The sequence below is a fragment of the Rhinopithecus roxellana genome, chromosome 10 (genome assembly GCF_007565055.1).
Source record: "Rhinopithecus roxellana isolate Shanxi Qingling chromosome 10, ASM756505v1, whole genome shotgun sequence".
Lineage (NCBI taxonomy): Eukaryota > Metazoa > Chordata > Mammalia > Primates > Cercopithecidae > Rhinopithecus > Rhinopithecus roxellana.
Genome location: NC_044558.1, coordinates 83188952 through 83208727, shown reverse-complemented (window position 1 = coordinate 83208727; position 19776 = coordinate 83188952). Strand labels below are relative to the sequence as shown.

Genomic DNA, 19776 nt, shown 5'->3' with positions numbered 1-19776 from the left:
ACCGCACACGGCTGGTGATAATTTTTAAAGGGTGTTTGAAAGGTGTCACTAAAATGGGACAGGATATCTGAGATGGGTAAAAAGGGACGTGAAAGCAAAGTAGAGCTGACAGTGAAAAGGCGTGAGGGCAACGGACGAAGGGCCGCTGCAGCGAGGACACTGGATGCTCAGATGTGCATGCGAATCTCCCCAGAATCTTGTGAAACTGCAGCTTCAGCTTTCTTGCACTCCCAGGAGGTATTAATGTTGCCATTTTGAGGACCCTCCACCTCTATGAATATAGCAAGGGGTCAAAGGATAGGAGGTGGTGGTTAGAGTGAGAAGTTTCATCCCTTTGACCACAGGATGGAACTCAGAAGCCTGAGTGTGGAAGGGACTGCTGGTAGGACTGCCCATGTCTATATTTGGAAGAGGAGGTGTTGGCAGTAAGAAGGGAAAGTGAAAAGGAATGAAAGGAAGAGACAGAAGTCAGTAAAGATGTCAGCTGCAGGAGTGGGTAACAGGTGGCAGCGCTCGAAAGGACTTTGAATATTTGAAGGATAGAGAAACAGTAACATATCAGCAGGAAACAACATGGTCAGCTACCCCATGTGCCTTCCCTGAGGAGCCCCCTTTAGAGGGGTGCAGAAGAGCAGTGTCTTCAGGGGCCATCCAAGTTTTAGCATAACAAGGAGGGAAAGAGAATGCAGAGAAGAGGCAGGTGATAGACAAGTTTCATGATCACAACTTGAATTACAGAGTCAAGAGCTTAAAGAGTTTGGGATGGAAAGAATTGGGCTCGAGCAGGAGCACTGGTTCACACCTGCAATCCCAGCACTTTGGCAGGCCAAGGCAGGTGGATCACCTGAGATCAGGAGTTTGAGATCAGCCTGGACAACATGGCGAAACCCCATCTCTAGTAAAAATACAAAAAATAGCCGGATGTGGTGTTGCATGCCTGTAGTCCCAGTTACTCGGGAGGCTGAGGCAGGAGGACTGCTTGAACCCAGGAGGCAGAGGCTGCAGTGAGCCAAGATCACGCCATTGCACTCCAGCCTGGGCAAGTGCAAGACTCCATCTCAAAAAAAGAAAAAAAGAAAATACATCAAAATGAAAAAATGTAACTATGTGTTGCCAAACTAAAAAGAATTATAGACCAAGTGTGGCTCATGCCTGTAATCCCAGCACTTTGGGAGGCTGAGGCGGGCGGATCATGAGGTCAAGAGATCGAGACCAGCCTGGCCAACACGGTGAAACTAAAAGTACAAAATTTAGCTGGGCATGGGGGCGCTTGCCTGTAGTCCCAGCTACTCGGGAGGCTGAGGCAGGAGAATTGCTGGAACCCGGGAGGCGGAGATCGCACCACTGCACTCCAGCCTGGTGACAGAGTGAGACTCTGTCTCCAAAAAAAAAAAGTTTAATCTAAAAAGTCTAGAAAAAGGAAGCTATGAAGAAAATGTCTATTGACTAACAATGGAAAAAGTTTCTCTTGAAAAGAGACAGTCCATGGAGCAGGTACACCAATGTTATGGAAAAGGTTCGTCAGGATCGCAAAGCTGGATAAAAATAGGCATTCGAATAGTCAAGTCAGTGTTCCAAAATTCTATGCTCAGATTACAGTCTTGGTTTTCAACAGTGACTAAAGAGAATGGTGTCTTTTTGGCATTTCTCTGATTATAAATACAGTTATTTTTTATAAACTACAATCTCTCAATTTGTGTGATTCAATAATCTAATCTCCGAGTAAAAGATTTTTTTTAAAAAATGAAGGCCGGCACGGTGGCTCAAGCCTGTAATCCCAGCACTTTGGGAGACCGAGACGGGTGGATCACGAGGTCAGGAGATCGAGACCATCCTGGCTAACATGGTGAAACCCCGTCTCTACTAAAAACTACAAAAAACTAGCCAGGCGAGGTGGCGGCGCCTGTAGTCCCAGCTACCCGGGAGGCTGAGGCAGGAGAATGGCGTGAACCCGGGAGGCGGAGCTTGCAGTGAGCGGAGATCCGGCCACAGCACTCCAGCCTGGGTGACAGAGCAAGACTCCGTCTCAAAAAAATAAAATAAAATAAATTAAATTAAATTAAAAAATGAGATTCTGGCCGGCACAGTGGTTCACACCTGCCATGCTGCCCAGGCTGGTCTGGAACTCCTGGGCTCAAGCGATCCTCCATGCTTCAGTCTCCCAAAGTGCTGGGATGAAAGGCGTGAACCACTGCACCTGGCCTATTATTATTTCTAATGAATTAATGTTTTTAAATATTCTCAAGTTTTAATGTCTAATATGGTAAATGTTAACAGCCATAACATACATAAACAAAAGCTCTTTAGAGACCTCACTCGTTTTTAAGAATGTCAGAGGGCTGGGTGTGGTGGCACAGTTCAAACCCGTGTTGTTCAAGAGTCAACTATACATAAAACATGCATTTCTATAAAGCAGTCATCAGAAGCACTGGCTCTACAGCAGAGGGTCTCAAAATGTACAGAATCGGCATCACCTGAAAGTCGGTTAGAAATGCAAATCCCAAACCTACTGAAACAAACTCTGAGGGTGGGCCAGCTATCTGTTTTTTTGTTTTGTTTTTGTTTTTGTTTTGAGATGGAGTCTGGCTCTGTGGCTCAGGCTGGAGTGCAGCGGCGCGATCTCTGGCTCACTGCAAGCTCCGCCTCCAGGATTCAGGCCATTCTCCTGCCTCAGCCTCAGGAGTAGCTGGGACTACAGGCACCTGCCACCGTGCCCAGCTAATTTTTTGTATTTTTAGTAGAGACAGGGTTTCACCATGTTAGCCAGGACGGTCTCGATCTCCTGACCTCGTGATCAGCCCACCTCGGCCTCCCGAAGTGCTGGGATTACAGGCGTGAGCCATCGCGCGCGGCTGGCCATCTGTATTTTAACAAGCCTTCAGGCAATTTGGATGCTCAAGTTTTTTATTGTTGCTGTTGTTTCAGAGACAGGGTCTTGCTGTCACCCAGGTTAGATTGCAGTGACACAATCGTAGCTCACCGCACCCTTCAAATTCTGGGCTCAAGTGACTCAAACCCCAACCTCCTGAGTAGCTGGGACTACAGGTGTGTGCGATCAAGTCCAGGTAATTTTTTTTAATTTATTTTTTGTAGAGACTGAATCTCACTATGCTGCCCAGGCTGGTCTTAAACTCCTGGGCTCCAGTAATCCTACTGCCTCATTCTCCCAAAGTGCTGGGGTTATAGGCGTGAACCACTACACTCAGCCCAGATGCTCAAGTTTGAGAACCACTGCTAAGTTATCCATCAAGAAGTAATCTGAGGTTCAACTTCTCAATGATATGGATATAAATCACCTACACAACTGACTCCCAAACACCTCTACGGCGGCCTTGGTGCTCCCCTCCTCCATGTTTTCAGGGCTGGGGGTCCCCTTTGTTTCCAATGTCCTTTCCAAGTCTTTCAGTCTTCAGCTGCTGAAACTTGGCTCAAGGGCAAACTGAGGCATTCATCTGCCCCACAAAAGTCCTCGCAATGAAAATCTGTTCATCCTTCCATTACCCATGGCAAGTCTGTGCTCCCACAGTAGCCCCTTGCACACTTGGCCACGTGTGTAACTCACATATTCCACCACACTAGCAATCTCTCAAGGGAAGAAACTATTTTAGTCACCTTTCTGTTTTACCCAGCACTTTATAAACAATGCTCACTAAATAAAATGAATGGGAAAAATAGTCTCAAGTATTTAAATGACTCTACAAACCAGCTGGGGTGTACCCAATACCAAACAAAAATTACAGGTGTTGCTTGCTACAGATGACAGAAAACTATATGACAGACATCTAAGCCCAAAGAATTTATAAAGAGCCGGGTGCCGTGGCTCACGCCTGTAATCCTAGCACTTTGGGAGGCCAAAGCGGGTGGATCACTTGAGGTCAGGAGTTCGAGACCAACCTGGCCAACATGGCAAAACCCCGTCTCTACTAAAAATACAAAAATTAGCCGGGCATGGTGGCGCATGCCTGTAGTCCCAGCTACCTGGGGGAGGCTGAGGCATGAGAATTGCTTAAACCCAGGAGAAGTGCTTGAACCCAGGAGGTGGGGGTTACAGGGAACTGAGACCATGTCACTGCACTCCAGCCTGGGTGACAAAGTGAGACTCCATCTAAAAAAAAGAACAAGGCCAGGTGTGGAGGCTCACACCTGTAATCCCAGCACTTTGGGAGGCTAAGGCGGGCAGATCACCTGAGGTCAGGAGTTCAAGACCAGCCTGGCCAACATGGTAAGACCCTGTCTCTACTAAAAATACAAAAATTAGCTGGGCGTGGTGGCACATGCCTATAATCCCAGCTACTCGGGAGGCTGAGGCAGGAGAATCGCTTGAACCCAGGAGATGGAGGTTGCAGTAAGCCAAGATCGCGCCATCGCACTCCAGCCTGGGGGACAAGAGCGAGACTTAGTCTCAAAAAAATAATAATAAAATAAGAAGAACTTCATGTCAGCTTTAGGACATGAAAAATAAATGACATTTGTGATGTCAAATTTAGTATTCCTGAAAGTAGGACTATTCTTCCTCCCAACAACACAAAAATGTGTTCTACCTTCCATAAAGTCAAGATTTAGTATCTAGTGTGTTATATACTGCCATAACCTCAATGCCTGGAAAACACCAGAACCTGGGGGATGTTTCAAATAGTTGGAACACCATTTGAATGCACCACCACCAGTCCATACAAGAATCCCAAATGTTAGTTGTATTACTAATTCTAAGAATCCAAGCTCCCCATTTTCCACTCAGATATCACTTATCACTACACATTATTTGAACAGTCAATGACATAAAAAGCTGTCTTCCAAGCCAGGCACTGTGGCTCACACTTGTAATCCTAGCACATTAGGAGGCTGAGGTGAGAGGATTGCTTGAGTCCAGGAGTTTGAGATCAGCCTGGGCAACACAGTGAGACTCCCATCTCTACAAAAAAATACAAATTAACTGTGTGTGGTGGATCACACCTATAGAGCGAGCTACTCAGAAGGCCGAGGCAGGAGAATGGCTTGAGCCCATAAGGCCAAGACTGCAGTGAGCCACGATTACATTACTGCATCTCTAAAAACAAAACAAAAGAAAGAAGGAAATCTGAGGTTAGGTATACCTACAGTTCAAGACCACAGCCTTCTCAAAACATAAAAACATGCTTTCTGTATTTATTCCTTTTAATAAGCAATCCCCTATAACCTGCCTCATTAAGGTAAGAAGCTTCAAAATATCCACATAAGGAAAAAAATTTGACTTGTGGTAGAAGAGAGTGAGTGAGTTACCAGGATCTTGAACGAAAACAAAACAGGATCCCAGCAATGAATCCCAAAGGTTGGTGGTGAAGTTAGTGCTGTACAACACTTCACGCAAAGCACAAAGGGCGGTCACTGTTCCAGGAACCCCAGAAAACTACCACGGCAAGCCGGCTCAAGAATCACTCCCGAGGCCGGGCGCGGTGGCTCAAGCCTGTAATCCCAGCACTTTGGGAGGCCGAGGCGGGTGGATCACGAGGTCAGAAGATCGAGACCCTCCTGGCTAACACGGTGAAACCCCGTCTCTACTAAAAATACAAAAAACTAGCCGGGCGTGGTGGCGGGCGCCTGTAGTCCCAGCTACTCGGAGGCTGAGGCGGGAGAATGGCGGGAACCCGGGAGGCGGAGCTTGCAGTGAGCCGAGATCGCGCCACTGCACTCCAGCCTGGGCAACACAGCAAGACTCCGTCTCAAAAAAAAAAAAAAAAAAAAAAAGAATCACTCCCGCTCTAACGCCTGCTACCACTCAGACCGTATCTCAGTAACTACCCTTCCGAGAAAGAGATCTTGCAAGGTGAATGTGAATTCAAAGGTTAAAGATTCACTGCTATTCTCCCTAATAAGAATACATACTAAAAGCACAAAAATTGTTTGTTTTTGAGACAGGGTTTCATTCCTGTTGCCCATGATGGAGTGCAGTGGTGCAATGTCGGCTCGCTGCAAGCTCCGCTTCCTGGGTTCATGCCATTCTCCTGCCTCAGCTTCCCGAGTAGCTGGGACTACAGGTGCACGCTGCCACACCCAGCTAATTTTTTGTAGTTTTAGTAGAGACAAGGTTTCACCGCATTAGCCAGGATGGTCTTGATCTCCTGACCTTGTGATCCGCCTGCCTTGTCCTCCCAAAGTGCTGGGATTATAGACATGAGCCACCACGCCCGGCCATGAAAGTGTTTTAAGAGTCTAGATTTTGGCCGGGCACGGTGGCTCAAGCCTGTAATCCCAGCACTTTGGGAGGCCAAGACGGGCGGATCACGAGGTCAGGAGATCGAGACCATCCTGGCTAACATGGTGAAACCCCGTAATACAAAAAACTAGCCGGGCGACCTGGCGGGCGCCTGTAGTCCCAGCTACTCGGGAGGCTGAGGCAGGAGAATGGCGGGAACCCGGGAGGCGGAGCTTGCAGTGAGCTGAGATCCGGCCACTGCACTCCAGCCTGGGCGGCAGAGCAAGACTCCGTCTCAAAAAAAAAAAAAAAAAAAAAAAAAAAAAAAAAAAGAGTCTAGATTTTGGCCGGGCATGGTGGCTCCCACCTGTAATCCCAGCACTTTGGGAGGCTGAGGCAGACAGATCACCTGAGGTCAGTAGTTTGAGACCAGTCTGGCCAACATGGTGAAACCCCATCTCTACTAAACTACAAAAATTAGCCGGGTGTGGTGGTACGCACCTGTAGTCCCAGCCACTCAGCAGGCTAAGCCAGGAGAATCACTTGAACCTGGGAGGCGGAGGTTGTAGTGAGCTGAGATCAGACGACTGCACTCCAGCCTGGGTGACACAGTGAGATTCCATCAAAAAAAAAAGATTCTAGGTCTTATGCGTTTAAGAAAACAGGGACATGTGACTGTTACAGAGGGTAAAAAAACAGAACACACAGGACAATGGTTTTAAAAGCGTAGTCTACTTCAAAAAATAGGATGTGATGTCTCTCTGACATTGACGTGCTTTATGGGGTGCAAAGCAATAAGAAAATTATTTGATAGGGGGTGCATCATCTCTCCACTTAAACTCACAGTCAAACTTAGAAAAAGTTCCATTGTTTACGTACTGCATTACTTAAATAAAAGATGAAAAGGGGCCAGGCGCGGTGGCTCACGCCTGTAATCCCAGCACTTTGGAAGAGCGAGGCGGGCGGATCACTTGAGGTGAGTTTGAGACCAGCCTGGCCAACATGGTGAAACCCCCTCTCTACTAAAAATACAAAAATTAGCTGGGCGTGGTGGTACACGCCTGTAATCCCAGTTACTCTGGAGGCTCAAGCATGAGAATCGTTTGAACCCGGGAAGCCGAGGTTGCAGTGAGCCAAAGTTGTGCCACTGCACTCCAGCCTGGGCAACAGAGTGAGACCCTGTCTCAAAAAAAAAGGAGGGGGCAAGGGACAATGTATCAAGTGTTTGCACCCAGCATACAGAAACACAGGGTTTTCCAAGTTTTTATTTACTTAAGGACAATCCTTAGGTTGGGCACAGTGGCTCATGTCTGTAATCCCAGCACTTTGGGAGGCCGAGGCGGGTAGACCACAAGATCAGGAGATTAAGACCATCCCGGACAACATGGTGAAACACCGTCCCTACTAAAAATACAAAAATTAGCTGGGTGTGGTGGTGCCCACCTGTAATCCCAGCTCCCAGGAGGCTGAGATTGCGATGAGCCGAGATTGCACCACTGCACTCCAGCCTGGCGACAGAGTGAGACTCCGTCTCAAAAATTAAAAAATAGAAGGACAGTCCTTTAAGAAGTTAATATTAGCCCTCAGAGACTAGGTTTCTGAATATTTGTATGAACCAACACCTTTTCTTCCAACTCCAACTGAAACAGGTACAAAGAGCACAAGGCAGAATAATCAAAAATAGATGGTGACAACTTCTCGATTGTGATGCATCTGAATTGAGACCTCTGGGTCACAAAGAATTTCTACCACTGATAAAGTAATCGTTTCAAACTGTTACTTTTTCACAAAAGAAAAAACTTGGTATTTATTTGAAGCAAAAATTGATGGTAAATTCCATAGCAAACAGAGCCACTGACTACTCACGTACACACAGTAAAAACACTTTCTACTCAACTACGGAGTTTTCTGCTTTGGAGTTTTCTGCTTTTAAAAGTCCTGCCAAAAAAAAAAAAAAAAAAAAAAAGTCCTGCCAGTGGATATTCACAATGATTTTCTCACCATCATACAATCTCTTTCCGCAAAATAAAGAGGGCCTGGGGTCATGTCTTTACTTTTTATCTATAAGAAGTTGAAGAAAGTCAACACAAATCTAGAATATGAAAATAGTACCTCATGGTGTCTGTGGAATCGAGGCAGGTATCAGCTCATATCCTGCCAGAAGCTGGGCAAACATTTTTAACAGCCTGGCTGTGAGGTCATGACGATGACCTCACAAACAGGAATTCTGATGGTAGTCGGCCTCTGGGCTGAAGCCTCACCACTTTAAAGAAAACCCAGAGGGTTCCATATCCCTGAATCTGGAGCTGATGACTCAAGAAATGTCCTTCCTCCTAAGAAATAATCCTCCCATCTGAGATTAGCAGCATCTAATCTCAGTTTTCTCCACTGCTGACCAGCATCAGCAACACAGGTAAGCAGAGAAAAGCACGTCCACATAAATAGCTGAACACCCGTCACGTATGCATATCTGTATTACCTGCAAACTTCCAGTATGCAAGTTTTTCTTTTGATTCGGATCCAAACACTTTTTCTTAGTGTTCTTTAATGGAAAATTGGGCTACATTTAAGAATCCTGGCCAGGCGCGGTGGTTCACGCCTGTAATCCCAGCACTTTCGGAGGCCAAGGTGGGCAGATCATGAGGTCAAGAGATCGAGACAACCCTGGCCAACATGGTGAAACCCCGTCTCTACTAAAAATACAAAAATTAGCCGAGCATAGTGGTGCGCACTTGTAGTCCCAGCTACTCAGGAGGCTGAGGCAGGAGAATTGCTTGAACCTTGGAGGTGGAGGTTGCAGTGAGCTGATACTGCGCCACTGCATTCCTGACTGGCGACAGAGCAAGACTTCATCTCAGAAAAAAAAAAAAAATCCTGATAACTGAGTAGGAAATAAATCATAAACTTAAAATGTTACCCTTGCCAGTCAGGCGCGGTGGCTCACGCCTGTAATCCCAGCACTTTGGGAGGCCAAGGTGGGCGGATCACGAGGTCAGGAGATTGAGACCATCCTGGCTAACACGGTGAAACCCTGTCTCTACTAAAAACACAAAAAATTAGCTGGGCATGGTGGCAGGCGCCTGTAGTCCCAGCTACTTGGGAGGCTGAGGCAGGAGAATGGCGTAAACCCAGGAGGCGGAGGTTGCAGTGAGCCAAGATCGTGCCACTGCACTCCAGCCTGGGCGACAGAGCGAGACTCCGTCTCAAAAAAAAAAAAAAAAAAAAATTTGTTTTTAAAACACACAAGTGGCCGGGCGCGGTGGCTCAAGCCTGTAATCCCAGCACTTTGGGAGGCCGAGACGGGCGGATCACGAGGTCAGGAGATCGAGACCATCCTGGCTAACACTGTGAAACCCCCGTCTCTACTAAAAAATACAAAAAACTAGCCGGGCGAGGTGGCGGGCGCCTGTAGTCCCAGCTACTCGGGAGGCTGAGGCAGGAGAATGGCGTAAACCCGGGAGGCGGAGCTTGCAGTGAGCTGAGATCCCGCCACTGCACTCCAGCCTGGGCGACAGAGCGAAACTCCGTCTCAAAAAAAAAAAAAAAAAAAAAAAAAAAAAAAAAAAAAAAACACACACACACACAAGTTTGGCCAGGCGTGGTAGCTCACAACTATAATCCCAGCGTTTTGGGAGGCCAAGGCAGGAGGATTACTTAAGTCCAAGAGTCTGAGAGTTGCCTGGGCAACATAGTGAAACCTCATCTCTAAAAAAAAATTTTTTCTAATTAGCTGGGCATGGTGGTGCCTGCCTAGAATTCCAGCTACTTGGGAGACTGAGGCGGAAGGATCGCCTGAGCCCAGGAGATTGAGTCCAGCCTGGGCAATATAGCAAGACTTTATCTCTAAAATCTTTTTTAAAAAAGTTTAAGGGAAAAAAAGAGACTTATTATAGAAAATACATAATTTAATAAAATCTAACCCCCCTTCCTCCTGACCAGGTATCTGAAAACAAACAAACCGGCCGGGCGCGGTGGCTCAAGCCTGTAATCCCAGCACTTTGGGAGGCCGAGACGGGTGGATCACTAGGTCAGGAGATCGAGACCATCCTGGCTAACACGGTGAAACCCCGTCTCTACTAAAAAATACAAAAAAAACTAGCCGGGCGAGGTGGCAGGCGCCTGTAGTCCCAGCTACTCGGGAGGCTGAGGCAGGAGAATAGCGTAAACCCGGGAGGCGGAGCTTGCAGTGAGCTGAGATCTGGCCACTGCACTCCAGCCTGGGCGGCAGAGCGAGACTCCGTCTCAAAAAAAAAAAAAAAAAACCTTAAGCAATTTACAGAAACAAGAGGTTCCACAAAATCAGCAGTTCCCAAAAACAAGAATGGTGAAAATTACACTCATACAAGAAGGAATAATATTCTTTATAATTCTCATCTAATTTCTTAAGGTTATGTTTACTCCTATTTTTTAAATGTCATGGTTCAAATAAATACAAAAGTACGAACAGAGAGCTGGACTGGGAAGTGAGACACCTAAACTCCTGTCCCAGCTGGACGACCCTGAACAACTCACGTAACCCCTTCCCCGGCTCAGTATTCCCACCTGCAACCTGAGGACACTCATTAAATAAGATCTGTTTCTAACTCCACACCTTCACGGTGCTGGTCCTGTTTTGGGTATCAGATCCAAATCCTGTAAGCAAAAGGTCAAGGATTCAGAAGTGAAAGGAAAGATGGTGGCTCTAACTTTGCCAAAGTAAAAAGTACAGGCCTCTGCCATCAGTGAAGAAAGAACCCAAATCTGGTAAGAGTTTCAAACGGGCTCAGCACCTCCTGGCACACATAGAGCGGCATCGCGCTGCCCCAAGAAAATCACATCTCTGCACGTCAGACCCTTTCCAGTCCATTTTGCCCCATCCACAAAATGAAAATGCCACTTGATTTACTAAATCTAAAAATTCTGTTGGGAGGCAAAGGAGAGTTAGAGAATTTGCAATGAATTTAACCTGCCAGGAGAGGGAGTTTAACATCAAGCTTCCAGAAACAGGCTGCGTGGTAGCTACAACGTCCAGAAACCCAGGTTTCAACGCGGCCCGGCTGCACAACCCAAAGGAAATTCAGCACCAGGCGGGTGAAGTGACTTACCTGTGCACAGCTGCACTCGCAGACTTCGGAGCCCCCACCTAATTCTATAATGCTATATGTCCACGAACTTAATAACAGAAGGTCAGGGGAGAGACGTTCTGAGAGCAATGAAAGTCTATCTTAAGATAAAGATGTTTCTGAAGTTGATTTTTCAAGTCAAACTTGAGACAGAAATTCAAAGGCTATGTTCTCATATCACATTCCTGGGTTTGGGAGGTTCATTCACAGCTTAATCCTGTCCCCTGAAGTCACGGTTACGTAAGTATGCTGTGTCACTTGCTGTCCCCACCCCCAACACAGGAGATGCAATGTAACCTGAGCTCCCTGGCTTCAGCCACTGAAAACACTTACACAACACTGGGACCTTTCCAAATTGACTTGTTCCCTCTAAACAAAGGGCAAGCTATTTGATTTTTGTCCTTCCACTTCATTCACATTTGTATTTCTGTATATACAGAAAAGACTGAAAAAGATAAATAAGATTGAAGGGTATTTGCAAATTTTCTTCAATTCTTGAGTAAAACAGGAAAGTCAACTATTCAACGTCACAGAAGAGTAACCAAAAAAAAAACAAAAAAAAAAGTTTATGGGCCTGCTTAGCCCCAATTTAAAAACATCACATCTCCTGGCTGAACTGAGTTTAAGATCCTTGGCCGGGCGCGGTGGCTCAAGCCTGTAATCCCAGCACTTTGGGAGGCCGAGACGGGCGGATCACGAGGTCAGGAGATCGAGACCATCCTGGCTAACACGGTGAAACCCCGTCTCTACTTAAAAATACAAAAAAAACTAGCCGGGCGAGGTGGCAGGCGCCTGTAGTCCCAGCTACTCGGGAGGCTGAGGCAGGAGAATGGCGTAAACCCGGGAGGCGGAGCTTGCAGTGAGCTGAGATCCGGACACTGCACTCCAGCCTGGGTGGCAGAGCGAGACTCCGTCTCAAAAAAAAAAAAAAAAAAAAAAAAAAGATCCTTGGATGGGCTTCATTTCCCACATACAGACTGTTTCTAGAGCCAGGCCCCATACGCTACTGCCACGCGCAGCACACTGCCACACAGAAGGGCTTTTGGGGGCACATGGGAAACGGCTCTCCAAGAACACAGGAGACACGTCAGCAGTCTCTTCTGACTACTCTTCTTGCCCTCTTCCTTCTCTGGACTACGGACTACTCCAGCTACTGGGCAGCCCTCGATTACGGAATGATGACTCACACGCATTCCTGCCTTGTTTACATATCATGCTATGACTAAGTCCCATGAGATTTGATTTGTCTTCGCAACCAAAGAACCTAAAAAAGTTTGATACACAGTAAGAGTTCAAAAAAATTCTCAAGTGAGTCAACAGCAAAACAAGAATCCATAAAATTATGCAAAATGATGCAATTTTCAAACTAAAGCATCAAGTAACTGTATCTTACACTCTGAACACCTGACAAACCCAGCAGCATTAGAGGGTTTCCCAACTCTGGATCCTTTTTTTTTTTTCTTTTTCTTGAGACAGAGTTTCACTCTTGTCGCCCAGGCTGCTGGAATGCAGTGGCATGATCTCAGCTCACTGCAACCTCTGCCTCCCGGATTCAAGCCATTCTCCTGCCTTAGCCTCCCAAGTAGCTGGGATTGCAGGCACGTGCCACCATGCCTGGCTAATTTTTTGTATTTTTAGTAGAGATGAGGTTTCGCCATGTGAGTCAGACTGGTCTCGAACTCCTGACCTCAGGTGATCCGCCCGCCTTGGCCTCCCAAAGTGCTGGTATTACAGGCGTGAGCCACCGCGCCTGGCCTGGATCCTTTTATAAAAAGTGGGCCAATGAAGGGTGGGTATGGTGGTTCACACCTGTAATTCCAAGACTTTGGGAGGCTAAGGTGGCAGGATGCTTTGAGCCCAGGAGTTCAATACCAGCCTGAGAAACTTGGTGAGACCTCATCTCTAATTATTAACACGTAGCTCAATGGGCTGGGCGCGGTAATCCGAGCACTCTGGGAGGCCAAGGCGGGTGGATCACTTGAGGTCAGGAATTCAAGACCAGCCTGACCAACACGGGGAAGCCCCATCTCTACTAAAAATACAAAATTAGTGGCTCAAGCCTGTAATCCCAGCACTTTGGGAGGCCGAGACGGATCATGAGGTCAGGAGATTGAGACCAACCTGATTAACACGATGAAACCCCGTCTCTACTAAAATGTACAAAAAACTAGCCAGGCGAGGTGGCGGGCGCCTGTAGTCCCAGCTATTCGGGAGGCTGAGGCAGGAGAATGGCGTAAACCCGGGAGGCAGAGCTTGCAGTGAGCTGAGATCCGGCCACTGCACTCAAGCCTGGGCGACAGAGCGAGACTCCATCTCAAAAAAAAAAAAAAAATTAGCCAGGCGTGGTGGCACATGCCTGTAATCCCAGCTACTCGGGAGGCTGAGGCAGGAGAATAGCTTGAACCTGGGAGGCAGAGGTTGCAGTGAGCAGAGATGGCGCCACTATACTCCAAACATGTAGGTCAATGAAGCTAAGGGCAAACTGTTCAATTACTACCTACAATGAGTGCCATTTAACAGGTATGAGTCTGGGCTGGGCACGGTGGCTCATGACTGTAATCCCAGCACTTTGGAAGGCCAAGGCAGGAAGATCACCTGAGGTCAGGAGTTTGAGACCAGCCTGACAGATATGGTGAAGCCCGTCTCTACTCAAAATACAAAATTAGCCAGGCGTGGTAGCACATGCCTGTAATCCCAGCTACTCGGGAGGCTGAGGCAGAAGAATCGCTTGAAGCCGGGAGGTGGGGGTTGCAGTGAGCCGAGATGGCGCCATTGCACTCCAGCCTGGAAAGCGAAACCCCTTCTCAAAAAAAAAAAAAAAAAAAAGTATGAATCTCAAATTAGATAATTACATTGTTGACACTATTATACTTTCTAGACCAGCACTGTCCAAAAGGAATATAATGCAGTACAAATGTATAATTCTGAATTTTCTAGTATCCATTTTTTAAAATGAAAAAGAAACAGGTGAAATTAATTTTCATGATACAGTTTATTTAGCCCAGTAGATCTAAAATATTATTTCAAAATGTAATCAAGGGCTGGGCACGGTGTGGCTCACGCCTGCCCAAGTGGAAGGATCACTTGAGTTCAGGATTTCAAGACAAGCCTGAGCAACAAAGTGAGACTCCATCTCTATGAAATTTTAAGAAATTAGCTGGGTGTAGTGGCACACACCTGCGTCCCAGCTACTCAAGAGGCAGGGGTAGGATGACTGCTTGAGTCCAGGAGTTTAGGTAAAAGCTGCAGAGAGCTATAGTCATGCCACTGCACTCCAGCCTGGGCAACAGAGCAAGACCTCATCTCCTACCCAGGCACCCTGGCTCATGCCTGTAATCCCCGCCCTTTGGGAGACCGAAGCACGTGGATCACTTAAGGTCAAGAGTTTGAGAGCAGCCTGGCCAACATGGTGAAACTCCATCTCTACTAAAAATACAAAAATCAGTCGGGCGTGGTGGTGGGCACTTATAATCCCAGCTACTGGGGAGGCTGTGGCAGGAAAATTGCTTGAACCCAGGAGGCGGAGGTTGCAGTGAGCTGAGATCACACCACTGCACTCCAGCCTGGGTGGCAGACCAAGACTCCACCTCAAAAAAAAAAAAAAAAAAAAAAAAAAAAACCTCATCTCTAACAACAACAGATGTGATTAATGTAAAATTATTAGTATTTTACATTCTTTTTCCAAAATCGATCTTTGAAATCCACTGTGTATTTTATACTTATAGTGCACCTCAATTTGGACTCACCACATTTCATGTGCTCAATATGTGATTATGTGGCTCGTGGCTACTACACAGGACAACACCGGGCTAGAATACATACTGAAGGCAGAATATAAGCAGCTCTCCTCTTGGCATCGATAGGAAAACTAACAAGCAGATAATACCCCAGGCCCCGCTGGGTATGCAACATCCATCTTTTGTGCTTCATTACAACACGTATGTGAGGAAAAGGACAGAGAAATGTAAAACTCCTGAATCTCGAACTGGGAATAATTTAATTGTTCTTAGCATAGAAGAGGAAAAAATAGCACTTACAGTAACAGGAACTTTAAAATATCTATTTGACAGGTGATACATAATGTATAAGGAAGCCCTGCTGGCAGCACAAGGCACTGCCCAGTAAAACCGAGAGCTCAGCACAAAGAGTCTGAAAACACACTCACATGAAACTCAAAGCAAAATACAGAACAGAGACTGAGCTACTGGTGAAAAATTTAATAAGTATGTCTCAAAGCACATGAAAGGAACCTGTGGCTGGAGATTTAAGGCCAATACAGCAGGATACATCATTTCTTGTTTTGTCGTTGTTGTTGTTGTTTGCTTTTTGGTACAGAGTCTCACTCTGTTACCCAGGTTGGAGTGCAATGGCGCAATCTCGACCCACTGCAACCTCTGCCTCCTGGGTTCAAGCAATTCTCCTGCCTAAACCTCCTGAGTAGCAGGGATTACAGGCACCCATCACCATGCCCAGCTAATTTTTTTATTTTTAGTAGACAGGATTTCACCATGTTGGCCAGGCTGGTCTTGAACTCCTGACCTCAGGTGAACCACCCACCTTGGCCTCCCAAAGTGCTAGGATTACAAGCGTGAACCACCGCGCCCAGCCGCATATAACTGTCATTGGTCCATATTCTAACACCTGGGAAATTTGTTAGTCTTCTGAACAAGATACAGAACACTCCCTGTGCACATTTACACAGCGTGGTCCAGTGACATGATGACACTGTGTGACTGATCCGAATGTGTGCCCTAACAACAGTTCCATGACTCAAAATCAAACCACAGGAGATGAAGGCAGGGAGCATCCACTCCAAGGGGGAATACCCGGTAAGTGCATGAGTGAGTGGTCTCTGCGAGCTGAGGATGAGTGACAGACACCCAAGAGCATCGTTGACTCTGTCTTCCCAAAGTTTGGCCCTGAACACAGGGAAAATGTGTGTGATGCCACCAAACACAGTTTGGGGCACAGGCCACTGAAGGGCCAATGTATCAAATCAGTGCACCAAGAAGCAAGATTCACTGGACAGAATATAAAGCAGGGACCTGGTGACACTGGTTTCAGCATCAACTAATAGGCTGATTTAAAAGGTAACAGAATAGGCCAGATGTGGTGGCTCATGCCTGTAATCCCAGTATTTTGGGAGGCCAAGGCGGGTGAATCACTTGAGGCTAGGAGTTCGAAACCCTCCAGGTTGGCCAACATGGTGAAACCCTGTCTCTACTAAAAATATAAAAACTAGCTGGAAGTGGTGCCACATTCATGTAATCCCAGTTATTCGGGAGGCTGAGGCAGGAGAATCGCTTGAACATGGGAGGTGGAGGTTGCATTGAGCCAAGATTGTGCCATGGCACTCCAGCCTGGGCAACAGAGCAAGACTCCATTTGAAAACAAAAAACAAAAAACAAAGGCCGGGCGCGGTGGCTCATGCCTGTAATCCCAGCACTTTGGGAGGCCAAGGCAGGTGGATCATGAGGTCAGGAGATTGAGACCATCCTGGCTAACACGGTGAAACCCGATCTCTACTAAAAATACAAAAACAAAAAATTAGTCGGGCATGGTGGTGGGTGCCTGTAGTCCCAGCTACTTGGGAGGTTGAGGCAGGAGAATGGCGTGCACCTGGGAGGTAGAGCTTGCAGTGAGCCGAGATTGCACCACTGCACTCCAGCCTGGGAAAGAGAACGAGACTCCATCTCAAAAAAAAAAAAAAAAATACACCAACATGATGCCATGTGTTCACATTTCCATTCAGTTCCACATATCCCCATCAAGTTCACTGCCTTGTCTATAGGACTGACTTATGCCACCTCTAGAGTCAGGTGTCAGAATAAAAGCATTCCGTCATCTTCAGAAACATGTGCCTTTCACATGAGATTACTTAAATGTTTTATTGAATATTAAAGTCATTCAGCCTGTCCTTTTTTCCATTCCTGTCATGACTATTTATAAGCACCAATATTTCTTCACTGATCTCCATCCCCTGTGTATCCCACAAGATGTTCTATCACTGCTGTATGGCTCCCATTGCTGTCATCGCCTGGATCCACAAGGGATGTGCTCTCACAAGTACTATAGTCAAAAAAGTTAGAAAGATTCCAGGAGCCGGAACTCTACGTTTTTTTAGTCTTCTGTCACTTTACTGTGCTAGGACCACTAAGGTCTATTTTCACTGATATTTCTCTACGTATGTGGGTATTTATGTATGCTTCATACATGACATGTTATATATAACTTTTTAAATAGGCCAGACTCAGCTTTAAAATTAACACAAAGATTAAAAAAGCAAACAGCAGCCAGGCGCGGTGGCTCATGCCTGTAATCCCAGCACCTTGGGAGGCCGAGGCGGACAGATTACCTGAGGTCGGGAGTTCAAGACAAGCCTGGCCAACATGGCGAAACCCCATCTTTACTAAAAATACAAAAATTAGCCAGGCGTGGTGGTCCACACCTATAATCCCAGCTACTTGGGAGGCTGAAGCAGGAGAATCACATGAGCAAGGGAGGCGGAGGTTGCAGTGAGCAGAGATCATACCACCACACTCCAGCCTGGGCAACAGAGTGGGACTCTATCTTAAAAAAAAAAAAAAAAAGCAAACAGCAGCTGAGTATGGTTGCTCAAGCCTGTAATCCCAACACTTTGGGAGGACAAGGCAGGCGGATTACCTGAGGTCAGACGTTTGAGACCAGCCTGGCCAACATGGTGAAATCCCGTCTCTACTAAAATACAAAAATTAGCCAGGCATGGTGGCAGGCTCCGGCAATCCCAGCTACTCAGGAGGCTGAGGTAGGAGAATCGCTTGAACCCGGGAGGTGGAGGTTGCAGTGAGCCTAGATTGTACCACTGCACTCCAGCCTGGGTGACACAGTGAGACTCCATTTGAGGGACTGGGGGCTAGGGTGGGGCGGGAAGCAAACAGCATATCTTTAAGTAAGGATAAAGTACAAAAGATGAGTAAATATTGTAATCACTGTTTATTTAAAAGGTCAATGTGGGCCAGCCCGGTGGCTTATGCCCATAATCCCAACACTTTGGGAGGCCAAGGTGGGCAGATAGTTTTGAGCTCAGGAGTTTGAGATCATTCTAGGAAACATGGCAAAACCCTGTCTCTGCAAAAAATACAAAAATTAGCCAGGCGTGGTGGTATGTGCCTGTGGTCCCACAGAGTGAGACCTTGTCTCAAACAAACATGTAAATAAATAAATGGATCAATGTGAAAAGCCCATTCAGACACTAAAGGACTGACGCAAGTCAGTAAGTATCAGAAAATTAACTAGCTCCTTAATTCAAAAGGAGCTACAAGGAAGTTTTATTTCCAAATTCTAACTGAGACAGCCCTTACAGAGCAATTTATAAAATTAGCCTGCTAACCTTAAGTGTTGATTTGAGAATATCATACAGTAAGACACTGACAGTAAATACAAAGTTTATGGTATCTTTCCAAAGCCAAGAGTAGACATACCCCTTCGAAAAACTATTCTGTGCTTAGGAAAAGTATGTTTTTAAAACTTAAGATGTTTATAACATAGTACAGAACACAAATTGTACCTAGAGCAGTTTTAAAAAGGAAGGACAGGATTAAAAAACAACCCAGGGAGGCCGGGCGCGGTGGCTCAAGCCTGTAATCCCAGCACTTTGGGAGGCCGAGACGGGTGGATCACGAGGTCAGGAGTTCGAGACCATCCTGGCTAACACGGTGAAACCCCGTCTCTCCTAAAAAATACAAAAAAAAAAAAAAAAAAAAAAAAAAAAGCTAGCCGGGCGAGGTGGCTGGTGCCTGTAGTCCCAGCTACTCGGGAGGCTGAGGCAGGAGAATGGCGTAAACCCGGGAGGCGGAGCTTGCAGTGAGCTGAGATCCGGCCACTGCACTCCAGCCTGGGCGACAGAGCAAGACTCCGTCTCAAAAAAAAAAAAAAACAAAAAAACAAAACAAAAAAAAAAACCCAGGGAGAAGGTTGGGACATAAGACAATTTTTTTTTTTTTTTAGAGATAGAACTCTGTACTCTGATGCAACTGCCTGCAATTATGAATGCCTTTGCACAGCTCAGTCTGAGTGAAGATTTATATTCCTACTACTTAGCACACAGAAAATAAAGAGCCTCCCAATGTTCCTCCATCTGCAAAAAAAAGAAATGTTTTAAGGGAACATGGAAAGCTGAATAATTTGGGTTATTTTGCTCATTTACACAAAATTCTACAAAATTCCTGTGACTTTATAATTCTAACACATACCACTAGCTTAGACGCAGATCTTAAAAGGGGCTGAACTTACTAGGCCTCTCTAGTATCTCCCAGAAGAACTTACTTAATGGGTCGGCAGCAGTCAATTATACTAATGTGCAAAAAGAAGCAATGTGCTTAATATAGCATCATAAAATTGTAGAATCAGAAGAGACTGTAGCAATCTAGTTCAACTTCCTCATTTTATCAACAAGAAAATGATTCTAAAAAGTGAAATCACTTGTCAAGGTCATACTTACTTAACTAAAACCCCAATCTCCAG

The 19776-nt window shown here is 46.2% G+C and overlaps 1 protein-coding gene across 10 annotated transcripts in view; it reads right to left on the bottom strand.

The window, feature by feature from the left end:
• Positions 1–19776, bottom strand: part of CLIP1 (CAP-Gly domain containing linker protein 1) — a 156839-nt gene that overhangs the window by 116717 nt on the left and 20346 nt on the right. The window contains exon 1 of one of the 10 annotated variants that reach the window (XM_010368351.2): positions 11257–11490. The exons of 8 other annotated variants lie outside the window; for them this stretch is intronic. The gene's annotated coding sequence lies outside the window, so the exon portion shown is untranslated. Of the gene's footprint in view, positions 1–11256; positions 11491–19776 lie in introns of those variants that run through there. One more of the 10 variants, XM_030938882.1, reaches the window with a different exon arrangement.